General features: G+C 37.5%; 1 long non-coding RNA gene across 1 annotated transcript in view; it reads left to right on the top strand.

The window, feature by feature from the left end:
- LOC128772946 (uncharacterized) overlaps positions 1-15,025 on the top strand; it is a 38,055-nt gene extending 23,030 nt beyond the window's left edge. Inside the window, exon 3 of the long non-coding RNA XR_008417064.1 lies at positions 14,989-15,025. This is a non-coding gene — a long non-coding RNA (uncharacterized LOC128772946). The remainder of the gene's footprint in view (positions 1-14,988) is intronic.
- The last annotated feature ends 1,741 nt before the right edge of the window (positions 15,026-16,766 follow it).

The raw sequence follows: 16,766 nt of genomic DNA, 5'->3' as shown, positions 1-16,766 counted from the left end.
TGTTGACTTATCATTTAGCGACAGCTGCCCAACTACCTTTCTCCCTACTGCGAGAGTCCCTGGCTGAATCATCAGAAGTTGATTAATAATCAAACAAGTAGAATCTGCTAGGGTGTAGGAAATAGGCGCTCACTTACACAGTACAGCTGAGAACAAAATTGGCACAATTTTTTTCTGGACAAGAGTTGGCCTATATATTAGCAGCCTTTAAATGTGGTTACTCTTTGACCTTGCAGTTTCACATTTGTGAAATTATTCAGAAGAAATAATCAGATAAATGTGCAAATATAGAAGTCCAAGGATGTTCACTGTAGCATTGTTTATAATAATGGAAAATTGGAAACCTACCTAAATGGTCAGTAAAAAGGACCTTATTATGATACTTTTCCATGACAGAGTAATATGTACACATTACAAAATTTTATAAAAAAATGCATAATCATATAGGAAAATATTCATGAACTAGTATCAAGTGAAAAAAGCAAAATGGAAAACTGTATGTTTAGGTAGCATTCTATTTTTGTAACAAATATGCAGATTTAGATACTTAAAAAAACCCCACAGTACCATGTGTCAAAAAGCACAAGAGTTACATTAGTGCTATAATAGGTGATTTTTTTTCTTATGCTTTTCTGTCATAAACAGGTGTTAATTTTGTCATCACTTAAAGGTAATTGTGATATTGAGCACATCCCTTTTTTCTAGAATTGTAATGCCATCAGCAGTGATTTTTATCTCTTTTGTTCATTGCTGTGTGTTCAACACCTAGAAGAATGTGTAACTATAATTAGGGGCTTAATAAATATCTGTTTAATGAATGAATTCTCACTCTGTTCTATTATTCTCAAACATTACCATACCAGAGAGCCAGCACCTTCTTAGGACAGTTGTGTTGAAATGAACAGAAGCTCAAAATGATCCAGCCCCCCAAAATAGTCTTAATTTCTAGAACAGTCCTAGAGACTGAAGGTCATATTTTAATGCTCTAAGATTCCCCAATTTATGCTCTAATACCCCAGTTTAGTTTATATTATTATTATTTTTAACATCTATTCTATTTTTGAAAGAGGGAGGGCATGTGAGCAGGGCGGGGCAGAGAGAGAGAGGGAGAGAGAGAATCCCAAGCGGGCTCCATGCTGACAGCAGCGAGCCCAATGTGGGGCTTGAACTCACAAACTGTGAGATCATGACCTGAGCCGAAGTCAGACACTTGACCAACTGAGCCACCCAGGTGCCCCTAGTTTATATTATTTGTATAATTTGGGGTGGGAACCAGGATTTAAAGAAATAACAAATGGCCGTGCATAAAAATGAAGTTCCTCATTTCATTTATCTTTTTTTATGCAACAAAAATTATCACATGCTTATTTTTATTGTGTGTTGAAAACATTTGGGGTGGGGGGGTATAACAGCAAATATGTAAACACTTGTAGTTTAAGTTTGTTGTATTTTTGGTTGCCCACCGTCTTCTGGGTACCCTTTTTATGCATGGGGAGTCTCTCCCTTTATGAGATCTCAATCTCCAAGGCAGACACCAGAAACTTAAATTTTAAACTTCGTTTACAGCTATAGCTCAAGAATTTTTTGTAGATTTCTCCCATCAAATGTTCCCAAGCAAGGTTTTGATTAGGAAACATACTGCAGGAAGAAAGAAGCACGGTGCAGTATCTATTTTTCTGGTGAAGGTGACTGAGAAGTAGCCAGTGTTATATGTCCCAGTTCTAACAGTTAGGCCTGGGGATTTATAGGCAGGAAAATCTGGGGTTCCCAGCAGCGGAAAACTGTTCTGTGAGCAATTATGTCATTGTAATTTGGATATTGTCCTAGTTAGATCACCTCCAGTGATTCTCTGACCTTCCCCAAAATCCTGTGAATTGCCTACTATTGTTCCATAGTATGTTTCTCCTTCTAAGAGTAACAGAACACCCAATAAAAGGCTTCTTACGATCTTTTCTTCTCTCTCCTCTCTTCTCCTCGTCTACAGGATGGCTATATAGTTATACCACAAAGTCTACTACCCCACTGGCACTGCACTCAAGTATTCTGCATCTCTGTCCACTACAGTAGTTGAACTATATGTCCCTGGCCCACAAAGGCCATCTCGGTTTTTTTTCATCCTGGATCCCACCCTCTCTCTCCTACTAAAGGACATGGCAGTTAGCCCCTCTCAACTCCACATCACCAGCATTCTTTCCCATTGGCATAATGTATGTTGTAATATATTGTAACAATAATTATCCATTGCCCTCACTGCCCTCTCCAGTGAATTAACCATTTCCCTTCTCTCTGCTAAAACAAACTCCCTCAAGAGTTGCCAGTATTCATAGTTTTCACATCCCTGCCTGTGCAGCCATCCCAGGACAAGCTGCCACCACCAGTTTCCATCTGGACCACCGCGGTAGCCTCTTGTATGTCTCTTTGCTTTCTCACTGACAAATACGTGCTCTACTCAAAGCAGCTGTGGTGAGATTTTAGAAATAAGGTCAAGTCACATCTTGCTCAGAATTTCCCAATGCTTTTATCTTAACTAACATACAAGTTGCAAGTCCTTGCCATTTGGCACCAGGCTACTTTTTTGACCTTATCTCCCATTTCTCTCACCCTCTTCCACTACCTCTGTTCCTTCTTTTTTCTCTAAACTTCCACGAATGCCTTTACATCCAAGCCTGTGTGTTCACTGCCCCTTCTTCCTCGGATACTCTTCTTCTAGGTAGTCACTTAATTTTGAGATTTGCTCAAATGCTCTGCTCTCTTGGAGGATTTTTCTCCTTACCTTACCTGCAATGGTTGTCTTCTGCCCCTAACACCCTTTCTTACCCTGATTTCTTTTTCCTCAGAGAATTTATTACCTCTTCTGTTTTATGTGTTTATTTGCATATTATCTATCTACTCCCACTACAATATTATCTCTATGAGAACAAGAATGTCGCTTGATCACTGCTGTGTTCCCAGTGCTTAGAGGCATTAGGTAAATATTTGTTGAATGAGTGCCTGGGATCTTATGAGAGCAAAGAGCAGGGAGTGCCATATATTCCCTAGGAGATTCTTTTCAGCGGAGGTGGTTCTGAAACAAGTACTGAATAATGGGACATATGGCAGGCAACAGGTAAAGAAGAGAGGAGAGGACATTGTAGAAGAGGGAATGGTATGTTCAGGTGCACAGAGAAATGGAAGTTTTAATTCTAGGGGGAAGAGCACTTTCTTTATAGCTAGTGCCCAAGTATGGATGGAGTAGGGAGTGTGATGGAGTTTTCAGAGATAAACCTTGAATGGTAGACACCATGATAAATGTGTTAGGTTTATTCTTGCAAAGTTTAGCAGTATAACTGTATGAATACTGTACCATTCCAAGGATTTTTTCTACATTTTTCATATGCTTATTTTATTGAGAAAGAAATTTTATTGGAAAGAAAATTAAACCACTCTATATTGCTGTGGACGAAATGATGCAGAACCAAAAATCCAATTGCCTAATTTATGTCTTCCTTTCTTAAAAAGCGTCGAATGCTTTTAGTAGTATTTTTCAGACTCTACCAAGTGGTATAGCCTCCTATATAATCTATGTATATGAGCTATGCTCATATGAAGTGGCAAATCAGAGATCAAATCCTTCTCTATTTGAATGAATGGTTGTTGGCTTGTGTCAATCTGATTCAAAAATAGTAAAGGAAAAGATTAATTTTCTCATACATAGTGGCTCTTAATCCTTTGAGACTGATAAATGCTATGGACCGTCTACCTAGAGAAATATGTGTAAACACACATAAACAGTTTTGAATAAAATTTTAAAAAGTGTTAGATGCACCCTGCGGCCATTCGTGTCTCTTTTATGTCCATTGGCTCGGTTACACATATATCATGTTTCTCACACATATACCACGTTACTCAAAGGGTAGTAAGTCAAAGTAGTATGAAATGAGTCAACTAAATATTTTCAAAATTACACACTTCGGTGATATTATTAGCATATGAATGCGTTTTATACATTGGATGCCATTATTTATCCAGTGTGTCTCTGAATGATTTATAAAAACATTGGATTCCCTGAATATATAAAAAATCTTGGAAAATAGTCCCTCAATAAATAAACATAATAGGTGTAGAATAGTATTTTAGATTAACTGGATTAAAAAAAAACATAGGCAAAATTAGAATATTCCTAACTTACTGTTAAAGTGGTAAACAAAAATCAGTTAGGTGGAAACTTAAAGTATTTAATCTCAAAAGTTTGCCAAATGGATGGGGACTTTTAGTGATTAGATGTGTTTGGCTGCCAGTACCAAAAACATATCTCAAAATGTTTAACTCTAGAGAAAGTTTATCACTTCACATGTAAGTCACTGGCATGCAAGATGACTCCAAAGTCAAGTAGTTAAGCAGTTCAACAATGCCAGCAGAGATTAAGGTTCTCTGCATCTTCCCACTCCCACGATTTCAGGGAATTGCCTTGGTTGTCAGGCCAGCTGCTCCTGTGGTCCCAGTATGGATGCTACAGTTCCAGGAGGCATTCAGATATGTGACCATCCAGAGGAATAAAATGACAGTCTCTTCTCTGTGTTTCTTACTCTAAGTCCCTCCCCTTTGATGTAGGAGACCTCTCTTCGCAGCCCATTGTCCCGAATGGGTCATATCCATTTGTAAGCCAATCATTGTTAAGGAGAATTGTATAAACTTGATAGAGTTAAATTGTTCATGATTTGCTCTTGAGCTGAGAACAGAAATATATTTTCTGAGGTATAGGTACATGCATAAAACTGGGGTCTCCTTAGCAAATAAGAATGAGGAAATTATGGGTAGGCAACTATTAATCTATCTTGTAAGAGTTGAACAAAAATATGAAGGAAAAATATTTTCTTAGCAAAATAGGGTTAGATTATGTGTCTACAATATTGGCTTCTGTGGGTGATGGAGGAAAAATGTCATGAGATCATTAGCTTTGTAGGCGTTGATTAATGTGATTATTGAATACAAATGGAAGCAATTTTTTTTCAGAAATATCTATTAATATTTGAGAAGTGTTAATGTTATGATTACCTAGGTACATTTAACGTCTCTGTGATTGATTTCCTCATTTGTAAAATGTGGATAAAGCAACCTTTCCTAGCTATCTCATAGACTTCCTTTGTGAGCCAAAATGATTACATCTGTGAAGGTTCATTGTAAACAATAAAATGAAATTCAAAAGTTGTTAGTCTATTTCTCTCAGATTTCAAAGCACTTGACATAAGTGGTCTTATTAAGTTAATGTTAGTGAGGTGGTTTACAAGTGCTATGGTATTTCTTGTTTACAAATAAAGCCATTTGGAAATCTTGATTTTCATGGAACCAACATTGTATAGGTAACCAAGCTAGAAATAGAATCACACCTCATACCTGGCTCAGTTTTCTTCATAAGATTTGACTACCTTGACATTAAAAATAAATTGTAACATTTAGCTATAATTCCTTTTGTCATGGATAACAGTGGCTTTACAACTTTTTGATTGTGAAAGAAAAAATAATAATTTTACATTATAAGCCAGTACATGCGTGCAGGTGCCTGTACACACAGACTACATATACATCTACACAAATAGAAATATAGAAAACAGATAAAAAACTATTAAACGTACTTATTCTATGTGCAATTAGTTCTGACATTTTTTTGTTAAGTTTGACTAAAACCTTTGTTGCAACTTATTAAGTTGATTTTATGACCAATAGTTTGTGACCCATAGTTTCTAACACACTACTACGTTCTACCAGTGCTACTCCTTCTACTAGTATAAAAGCAGTGAGGGCATCTGGGTGGCTCAGTCAGTTAAGCATCTGACTTCAGCTCAGGTCGTGATCTCATAGCTTGTGAGTTTGAGCCCCACATCGGGCTCTCTGCCTCACGCTAGGTTCTCTGCTGTCATCACGGAACCCACTTTGGATCCTCTGTCTCCCTCGCTCTCTGCTCCTCTCCCACTCTCTCTCATTCTGTCTCTCTCTCTCTCTCTCAAAAATAAACATTAAAAAAAACCACAGTGAAACAGGGATAGCCTAGAGACTTTGGGGCTCTATCCAGTGGAAATCCTACAGATGTGTTTTGTTAGGGCTGGGCAGTGTTTTGTTGCTGTTGTTGTTATTATTATTGGTTTGTTTTTATTAGCCTAAGCTTTACCTCAGAAATACTGAATCATGATATCTAAGAAAAGGCATGGGCATACATATTTTAGAAAATCCTCACAATTGAGAGCACAATGTTTTAAATATTTCGTGAGTAATTGCAGTCAATCCTGTGATCTTCCAACCATCAGTATTCTACTGGACTATCCATCAGACTCAACATGTACCAAATTGACCTTAAAATCTCCAAACAAACTCGTCCAGTCCATCTTTTCCTTTCCCTTCAATGTCCCCACCCCCATATGTATATGTTTTGTTCTGTAAGAGTTTCTAGGTTCTACATTTGTATCAGTAGAGGCTGTCACCATATACTCAGCAATAAGCTGGTTTGTCTTCACTCATTTCCCCTCCACAAATGAATTAACATTACTCATTATTTCTGCTATCAAAGTCCCTGCCTTAATGCAAGGCTTCCTCATTCTTTACCTGGACTATTGCATAATCACTGTTATTCTCATCTCTCCTTATTCTCTTCAAATCAGTTCTTGATGCTACCAGTCAGGAGTCTTTGCTTAAGGTGTTTAATGGCTCTGTTTCCCAATAAGATAACTCTAAACTCTTTTTAGCAGCAAAGAGCAAGGTCTTTCTACCCAAGCTTCCATTTATTTATTTCTCCCACTGTAATCACTGCAGCTCCCATTCATACCTATCTTTAATTTATCATGTTCCCAATATGTACCAGGCTGCCTCATGCTTCTGCACCACTGTGGCCCACGGACAGAGCTCCCTCATTTGACGCCTAGCTCCAATCTTTTCTTTTAATTGACATTCTGTACACTCTGCCTGATTTAGGGAGACACAACTGCATTCAAATTCTGTCTGTGTCTCCTAATCTTTCTAGTGATCTTAGGCAAGTTACCTTCCTGTACCTTGGTTTGCTGCTTTGACTTGTAGGGCTCTTGCAAGGTTTAGACTTAATACATGTAAATTGAACAGCACAATTTCTGGACATCTACACAGGCATCTTCAAACCCCGATTTCATGTTTGTGAAGTTATGACTAAGTTTTTGTATGGCAAAATGAACACACTTGGAATTATTTGGCTCTGAACAAATAATGGACTTATTTAAAAATACACATTTAATTTTGTGTGTATTTATTGAATAACTACCTTGTGCCAGATCTGGAGGTAAAAAGTGAATAAACTATTGGCATTTAATCTATATTTTTTGCATCACTGACACACTCTAAAACATTTACTAGAAATTTATATACTTTTGATAATAATAATGACTTCTGTAAAGTATTTTGTAGCATGATATCTTCTTTTTTTTCCTTTTTATGAGTGGCCTCAAAGCCAACAACTTGAAAACTGGCTTAGCTTTGCAAACAAAACATCACAATGCTTTAAAATGGCATGAATTGATCAATTTGAAGAGGTAGTTAGTAAACTGTAGCATTAACTTCACTCGCAGTGAGAAAATCTTTAATGATCTATAAAGGGGAGCAGATAGCATTTTAATGGAATTTGAAGACGATGCCAATATTTGCAAGAAAAGGAGACTCTTAAACATGGACCACACTGCCTTAGACCAGGAACGGGGCTTACCACTAGGTAAGTTTTAAATGCAAAGTGGGACAAATTCATCAGAAACCTAGATGTGCAACAGGCAGAAATGGCTTCTGGGGAGAAGAGAGTTAGCTGCAGGGGCTCGTGGCCAAATCTCTCCCTAGTTTTGTAAGTGCTGGAGTCAGGGTGGCTGAGAAGAGGCATTGCCTTTCACAAAGATCTTCTGGACATTGTCCTAATCTCACCTCCCACCCTTTTGGGAAAACAGTACACACAGATCAGTAGGCATGAAGGGTGATATATACTTGCTATATATAACCAGCCACTGGATTTATCTTGGATAAGTAATAAGAACCAGGGAATAATCCAAGGCATATTAGAAGAGTACAAATACACACAACAGAGAAAATTTTTATACAGATTGCGGGGAATTCGAATGAGAGAGGGAGAGAAAATTAGGAAAGTCAAAGTTAAGTTCAGGCTTTAAGGGAAAACAACTAGAGTCTAAGAACTCTGCTTTCTCAGAAATAAGCTGCTAGGAAAAGCAGTTGAAAGCTAAGACACAGAGAAGGCCCTCATTTCCAGATGACAAAACCTAAGATGTATTATTGCTCTAGACTGATCCTCTGTCGGAGCAAGATTGAATGGATAACCAATTTGGTCTTTCCATCTCTAGCTCTTGTTCATTTCCACTTCCATTATTCTATGAATATACAAGAAAGGGAAATATAATATTGTTAAAGCTCAGGTATGATTTATTGACTCACTGTATCTTTAAGATAACACATGTACATTGTGTTGTTATACTTGATAGCACGTTTTTTTTTTTTTTTCATGAATAGTCGTGAATAGAGTAAACAGACTCATAAAGCCTGTTTAAAGTGTCAGCATGTAAGTTACTGCCGATGGTGTCTTGGGGCTGCGTTAACTTAGACATGTAATTTTTCTTTCTTCCTCTTCCCTCTCGCCTCCCCTTTTTAATTAATAGATCTTCTCATTCATGAGCATTTAGCATCACCTTGTTTGCTTGATGCAATTCCCTTTGGGGGTTTCCTCTGTGGATGTAGTAGAAGGACATAGGGGAAACAGTTTGATGAATCACAATTTGTTGAAGGCAGTAATGGTAGCAGCGATAGAAAAATGGAATATTTGCAAAATGCCAGAGGTGAAGGAATAGGACACACATGATTAAAGTTGCCATAAAATCAAAGCTGTCAAAGCAACAAAAGCCGTAAAAAAGAAATATTCTGGCAACGTCAGTCTCCCCACACATCCAGGGGTGCCATGAAGCATATTACTAAAGAAAGTCCATTAGGAGTAGAGGAAGACATTTTTCCCACTGACTATGAAAACATATGCTGAACTATAAATGTTCTCTGCCCCAGGAATTTTAGCTTGAGCGTCTTGGGACTGCAACCTTAAAACACCATTTGGAAAGCAAACACTAGCAACACTATTTCAAGGGGCTGAAAAAAGAAGGGAGGAGGGGATGTAGTAGGAAAGGTGATTTGGGGAAGCATATTCAAAGGCTGAGGCTGACTTTGGGGAACCACGGTAGAGGATCTAGAATCTTGCATTCAATAGTACCTGTGTTGTCTTTTCATAAAGATAGTGTTACTGTGGAGCTGGAAGCATGGAAAATGCCTCCATTTCCTTCCCAGAATTCACAACTAGGGGGCAGGTGGAGTCTGCTGAGTGATATGCAAAGTGTATGTCTAGAACCAAATGGTAATTATTCCCTACCTGATGAGATCCAAGCTACTTTGGCATATGTGATTGGTTAGAAAGGGAAATGATCTGGAAACGTCCTAGAGTAGCCTAAAAACCTAAAGGTATACCATGAAGGGATTGCACTGCTTGCTTTTGCTGCCCTTGATGGAAATCTCTGCCTGACTGGAAGGTAGACTCTTAACATTAGAAATAAATTCTAAAGTTATGGGCAGGGGTGCCTGGGTGGCTCAGTCGGTTAAGCATCCAACTTTGGCTCAGGTCACCGTCTCACAGTTCGTGGGTTTGAGACAGCTCAGAGCCTGGAGCCTGCTTCGGATTCTGTCTCCCTCTCTCTCTGTCCTTCCCCCACTCGCACTCTGTCTGTCTCTCTCAAAAATAAATAACCATTAAAAAATTAAAAAATAAAGTTATGGTCTGGGTTTGAGTGAGACAACAGATTTGGAGTTTGGTTTTAGACAGAAGCAAGTTGTTACATAGCTCCTTGTATGGAAAATATATGCATATTTTTTTTAAAAAATCACACTATTTCTGCCAGGCTATTAGTGGTATAGTTTAAAATACTTTTGTGAATACATAAAAGTACAGTAGTCCCCATATATCTGTTCCAAGACCTCCTATAGATGCCTGAAACTGTAGATAATACTAAACAGTATATATACTGTCTTTTTCTTACATATACATACCTCTGACAAAGTTTAATTTATAAATCAGGCACAGTAAGAGATTAGCAACAAGTACTAATAAAAGAGAATGATCACAATAATACTATAAAAAAGTTAAATGAACATGGTCTCCCTCTCCCCCCGCCCCCCCCCCAAGATATTGTACTTCTCACTCTTCTTCTTGTGATAACGTGAGATGCCTCTGTGATGATGTGAAGTGAGGTGAATGAGGTAGGCATTGTGCTACTATTGACCTTCAGGCCATCCATCAGAAGGATGATCTGCTTCCTGGCTGCAACTGACCACAAGTGACTGAAACCAAGGAAAGTGAAACCATGGATAAGGGGGAACTACTGTATTCCTTGGAGGCTTGCTAAACTTGATTGCATTCAGAAAGCTTTCAGAAACCATGAACCCATGACCATTTTCTAATGAGGAGCTCATTTTCCTTTCCTACAAACTTTTTTGAAACCTCCAGTAGGAGTGGTAATAAGGGAGTGAGGGTGAAAATGCAAAGCTGGAAGAAATTGAAGAACCCACCTGCAGTTCATGTGCTCTCCTCCCAGAGGGGCATTCCAGAAGACTCAGGAAACACTGTGCTGAAAACCAGTTATTGGGACACAAGATCTGCGTCAAAAGACCCTCAAAGGCTTTAATCGTCTATAGATTCTTTTTGTTAATTGCTGTCTATACTTTCCAGGAAGATTTCTTTTACTGACACTCATGGCTACTTGGGGCCACTTGGCTGCTTCAGATCTTATAAATAGTGGCCAAGACATAATAAACATACCTTTCCTAAGACTGGCTTTATTCCTGGTGTGGAGCTTATGTACCGGAAGAGCCCAGCTGCCTACACAGCTCTCTGTACACAGCAGTCAGGAGAGAGGCTCACCACTTACTAGATGTTTCATCGTGGGAAAGTTACTTATATCAGATTGAAGGTACTGGCACCAGACATTTCTATAATGCCTCTTCTGATTGGAAAACTTAAAAATTTTAAGTAAATCAACTTCTCTGAATCTGTTTTCTTATCCACAAAATAGGGATATTGAAATTAATCCATCTTTCTTCCTAGGGGTGTTGTAAACCATCCTGTTGCCAACTTTCCTACATTATATAATTAAAAGGAAACATTATCATCAGTATCGTACTTATCATCACCATTGAAACTTTGTTTTTAACATCTTCCTATAAATATAAAAAGTTCCATTTGGAAAACCGTTCAGTTTCTTTGAATGGATTAAAAGAGAGACGCACAATGAATGAAAAAAAATTGTCAGAGTTTGCTTTAATTTTTTTCTTTATAAATATCTGAGCTCATCTTGCAATAAAATATGTACTCGTGTGATTGTAATCATTTCCAGGGTAGCAGATCGGGGATGACACACAAAGGTCTGAGACTTGAATATAGGTTCAAGCAGCAGGAGAAACTGGTTTGGGACCAAATAAGCTCTTATTCAAGTAAAACTGTTGAAAAACACTGCCAAGGGAATACAGAAAATAACTGAGGAAGGAAATTGCTTTTGGGATAAATGTTCTGTTCTTTCAAGTTTGCTCTGGTACAAAAGTGCCCCTTTGAAGAGACTTAATAGAACCATTAGAAGGACCAAACATGAAATATCTCATGAAATCTTAACAGGTTTATTTTATAACCATTTTTCCTAAAGGTGTATATAGAGGAAAAAGAAACCAAGGAGATAAAATTTGCACTCTTGTACAAATGCACGACGCTATTTGATGTAGAACAATTACTTATGTCTAAATCGATTCCAAATTTGCTGTCTGATCTCTGCTTTGCTGTTACTTATGCATTCTGTGCTACCTGTATGTCTGGACACCAAACTGAAGTGCTTGATTTTTCCTTCACTTGCTCATTTTACTGAACTTTTGCAGGTACTTGTAGCTCTTTAACAACAACAGTCCGTTGACGCTCTCTTTAGTTTTGATGAAAGTTTTGATATCCTTGTCTTCCTCTTACTTTTTAGTTATTGGGCATCCACTGTGTGCTGGGATGCTGTACAGATATGAGGAGTTGCCTGTTCTAGGCCCTGAGGATAAAAGAATGTATCAAATACATTCCCTGCTTGCAAATAACTTGCAGTTAGAATTTTAAATTTAGACCGTTGAAATACAACAATATGGAGCTACAGTGTCTGTAATCTACAAAGAACAACTAATTCAGTGTTGCCTAGAGTCGCCTGGGTGGCTCAGTCGGTTGAACATCCGACTTTGGCTCAGGTCATGATCTCGTGGTTTGTGAGTTCCAGCCCCGCGTCGGGCTCTGTGCTGACAGCTCAGAGCCTGGAGCCTGCTTCAGATTCTGTCTCTCTCTCTGTCTCTCTCTCTCTCTGCCCCTCCCCCACTCACATTCTGTCTCTCTCTCCTTCAAAAATAAATAAACATTAAAAAATTAAAATCAGTGTTGCCTTACAGGGGGGGGTCAAAATTGTTAAGTGTATTAGTAGTTTCACTGAGGCATGGAAGACCAGTAGGAATTAGCCTGTCCAGTGGAGGGGGGAGGGGAGGCCATAGGGGATTCAGAAAAGGGGAAGTGGGGTATTTCTAGGGTCAGAATAGAGGAAGGGTGTATTAGTTTGCTAGGGTGACCATAAAAGAATACCACAAACTAGTGGCTTAAATGGCAAAAATTTGTGTTTTTTTTTGTAGTTATGGAGACTGGAAGTCCAAGTTCAAGGCATCGCCAGTATTGGTTTCTGTGAGGCCTCTCTCTCTGGCTTGCAAATGTGTCCTCACATAACCTAAACTCTGTCTGCATGGACTTCCTAGTGTCTCTTCCTCTTATAAGGACACCAGTCCTACTGGATTAGAGCCCTACCCTTATGATATTATTTTAGCTTGATTATCTTGCTTAAGTTACATTGGGAGTTAGGGCTTCAGCATATGAATTTTGGTGGAAGTAGGGGTGACACAGTTCATCCATAACAGAGAGTAAAGGACTCAAGTCTAGTGAATGAAGTAAAGGAATGAGAAAGATCATATAATGCTTGAATGTCAGACTGTGTGTCTAAGTTAATAAATTTTAGGGCACTGGGGAACCACTGAGGATTTTGTCAAATGGGCTACTGTGATCAGATTTGCCCTTTTTAAGGATCGTTCTTGCTGCAGGATGAGAGAGCAATGAAGGCGGGGCCAGTGGCAGAGACAAGCTCAGATGCAGAGAGACAGGTTAACAGAGCAGGGAAGCCTGCCAGGCCAGGGACAATGATGGCCTGAGTCAGCAGTGGATAAATTAAGGAGACCTTTAGGGAGTAGAATTGATAGGAAGTGATGGTTAAATTGTGTATAGAGAGTGAGGAAAGGAAAGTGGTTGCTGTTGGCTTTGCAGTATTTGGAGTAACTAAGTAGATAACGAGATAAATACAGTAAAGGTACTGGGATCTAGGGGTTGGGCAGGAGATGACATGATAAGTTTTGACATGAAGACTTTAAAGCCTGTAGAACATCCAGATGGAGATGTCTAGGTAGATATATAAGCCTGAATGTCTCAAAAGAGTTCTTGGACAAGAACAGTTTGAAGTTATTCAGGAATATGGGCAAGAGTTAGAGCTGTGAGAGAAGTTACCTAATTAATGTAAACTGTGAAGATAGCAAAAAACGCCTCATACAAATAAAAGGTAGGAAGCATTGTCATTTAAAGTATGAGTAGAAGAAGACAGCCCTTCCTTCTTATTGATGTATATAAAAATATAATTCAAATAATACACTAGTTGTGAGTTTGACTCAATTCTCTAAATAAATAGTAAATTATGTTTGTATTGTGATTTACCAAATAAATCTCATTGCAAAGATTTATCCCCATTGTACGTAAATATTTTATTCTCTTTGATTTCAATTTCAATCTGTGATTTGATTTTCGGCTTAAAGTCTTCTAAAAACTAATCATTATTTTGGTTGCAATAATTTCCCAAGTCTTCCAAGTAGTGTTAAGATTGAAACCTAAATCCCTGTTAACTAGTAATGGAGTTTTGAAAAATGTAAATAATTCCAATAATACCTTTAAATCGGGGAAAATCTGACTTAATTCTAAATATGGCATCGTTCTGTGCTTTTAATTTCAAGTTGCATAACTTTAACAGCTGTATCTTAAAGCATTATCAACAGATGCTAATTCATATTCTTGCTAATTCATATATCACTGCTGTGTCCCATTCATAATAGTCACATGCACGCAGTATATCTACCTGAGAATATTTACTGTGGTTGTATGCTTGGCTTCAGGAAATTGACCTGGAGAATTGGAATTCATTGGAATTTTTCCCATGAGGAAAGAAGGGACCCAAACAGCTGGTAACAGAAATTCTTGAGCCTTGCTGCATTTTTTTTCTTTGAACGTCTATTTAGTGTCTCAGGCACTGTTCTAGGAGCAGTGATTACAGAGGATAGCAGTAAACAGAACTTAGCTGAGACCTCCTTGTTTCAGAGCTTACAGCATATCTTCTTTTGAATTCACCTGAATATATTGCTGTAAAACCCTATCCCTGCATATAAGAATGGGATGGTGTAGCGCTGTTGCTGCAGCTGTTTATGGAGCAGTTCATTATAAGTTGGCTCTTCAATTCCATCACCTGTTCTTGGAGATAGCTATTCTGTATTCCAGAGCTTCCCTCACAGTGATGGAAGTAATGACTTGGACCAAGATGAGCAGCCACGAAATCATTTGCTATTGGGCCCAATAGGGTAGGAAAAAAGATAGTCCTTGGTCTCGGTTTTCTTTGAATCATCATTGCTTCCTAATTTCTGTTCATGGCTCTTCTTCTCCAGCTTGAATATTCAAGAATATAGGAGGTTAATTAGTTGAAGCAGAAGAAGTATGAGGTTGGTTTTAGTTAAGTAAAAGTGACAGACTTTTGAACTCTGCAAACCGTGACAAGAATTCCAAGGCATTCACTACCACTTGGTTATTGATTTCCACAGATTTTTGCATCATTTAAAAAAACCAGACTAACTTAAGGTAAGCAACATTATCTATACGACAAACTTGTCTTTAAGGAAATCTAATGGTGTTGACACATAAAGTGGAAAAGACTATTTAAAAATGTGTATTTTAACACTGTGGTTGAGTTATTAAATAACATTTATTGTGCTTCCATTTAGAACATTTGAATAAAGAAAAGCCTATACAATTTCGTATGTTTTTCTTTCTTAACATGTGAAAAGAGAGAACCATTAAGTAAACATACAGTCACTTTAATGAGAAGTATTTCCAAATATCAAATGCAATAATATTTTAATTTCTCATTATTTTTCATATTTACCATGCAGTAGATTAAAAAAACACAGAAAATTTAGAAATGATTGAAATTTGAAATGAATATTATTATTATACTGGCCTAACAATGTCATGATTCTTCCGCAGGGGCTCAGTATCACACTTCAGTATCTTGATAGATATCATAGATGTTAGGTTATTATCAAATCTGACAGGAAAGGCTGTGATTTGAAAGCTTCCTTAAGAATTCTATCTGTAATTTCTGTTAACATTTGACAGAGTTTCATGACATTAGAACCACTAAGCTCATTGAAATTCAACATTGGCTGAGTTTCTTGCATACGCTTCTCATTTACAGATAACACTTCTATTTCCTGACACAGAGATTCAAAATGAATACCTCAAGCAGGAAAACAAAACAAAACAAACTACAAAAAAATTCATTTCAAAATAAAATCAAACACACCAGAACAAGTACCATACTGAGAAACATTTTAAGGAGACAGGGGGTGGGGGGGTGGGGGGGCGGCGATGGAAAGGAGCAGATTTAATTGATAGAAAACAGACTTTTATACTCAAGTTCAAACAACTCATCTTTTCTGTCCTGTCAAGACAGTACCAAATAAATTTAGAAAGTAAATAGTAATAACTCACATTGCCCTAAGACTGTTTTGTCAATCTCAGTAGTTCTAAAATTTGTGATTAAAACTATATCTCACAAATATTAACCTTTCGATAGCTTTTGCAACTTGTTTCAAGATACATATATGTAGGAATTTTCCAATCTATTGACTTTTTTCCCCTTTCTATCTCTATGTGGACATATTTATTCAATTTGTATAAACAGCCACTTTAAGGTAAACTGGGAAAGTTGATTCAATTTGACAACTTCTAAGTATGATCTTATGTACCTTTGATATCAGACTGAAAAATAATCAGAAAGCTTTTCCCTACTCCATAGGGGTTTTGGGGGAAAAAAGAAAAAAGAAAGAAAAAATATATTTGTAGTTCCTTCATCTTCTGAACTAGTCACATGGCCATAAAATAACACAAAAACTCACTGGACCAAGATATGAAGTAGACACTCAATGTGCTTGTTGATTTTTGGAAATTATATTTTGTTAAACAAAGATAGACAATATTATCCAAAAAGCTAGGCAAATATTTATTTGATGGAGCTTATGAAGAATAAAACATCAATAGTTAAATAAGGTCCTCTTAATGAGATTCTACCCCTTAAAATTGCTCAGAACATGTAAAGCATGTTAATTAGTAACATTTTTTTTATACTTCCTAAAAAATGATAGGGTTTTCTCTGCTTTTTCTCTCTTGAAAATTTATGCAACAAATACATATCGCACACCTATAATGTGCCAGGCATAATTGTCATAGTGTGTCAACATAATTGCTGTTTTTCTAAGTAAAAATTTTAAACCGGACACATAGTCTGGAAGTAGAATTTTTTGTACTTTCCATGGTCTTG

Source organism: Panthera pardus, unplaced genomic scaffold, assembly GCF_024362965.1.
Source record: "Panthera pardus isolate Hobbes unplaced genomic scaffold, ASM2436296v1 HiC_scaffold_11, whole genome shotgun sequence".
In the NCBI taxonomy this organism is placed as follows: domain Eukaryota; kingdom Metazoa; phylum Chordata; class Mammalia; order Carnivora; family Felidae; genus Panthera; species Panthera pardus.
This window is presented reverse-complemented; position numbering and strand designations above follow the sequence as displayed.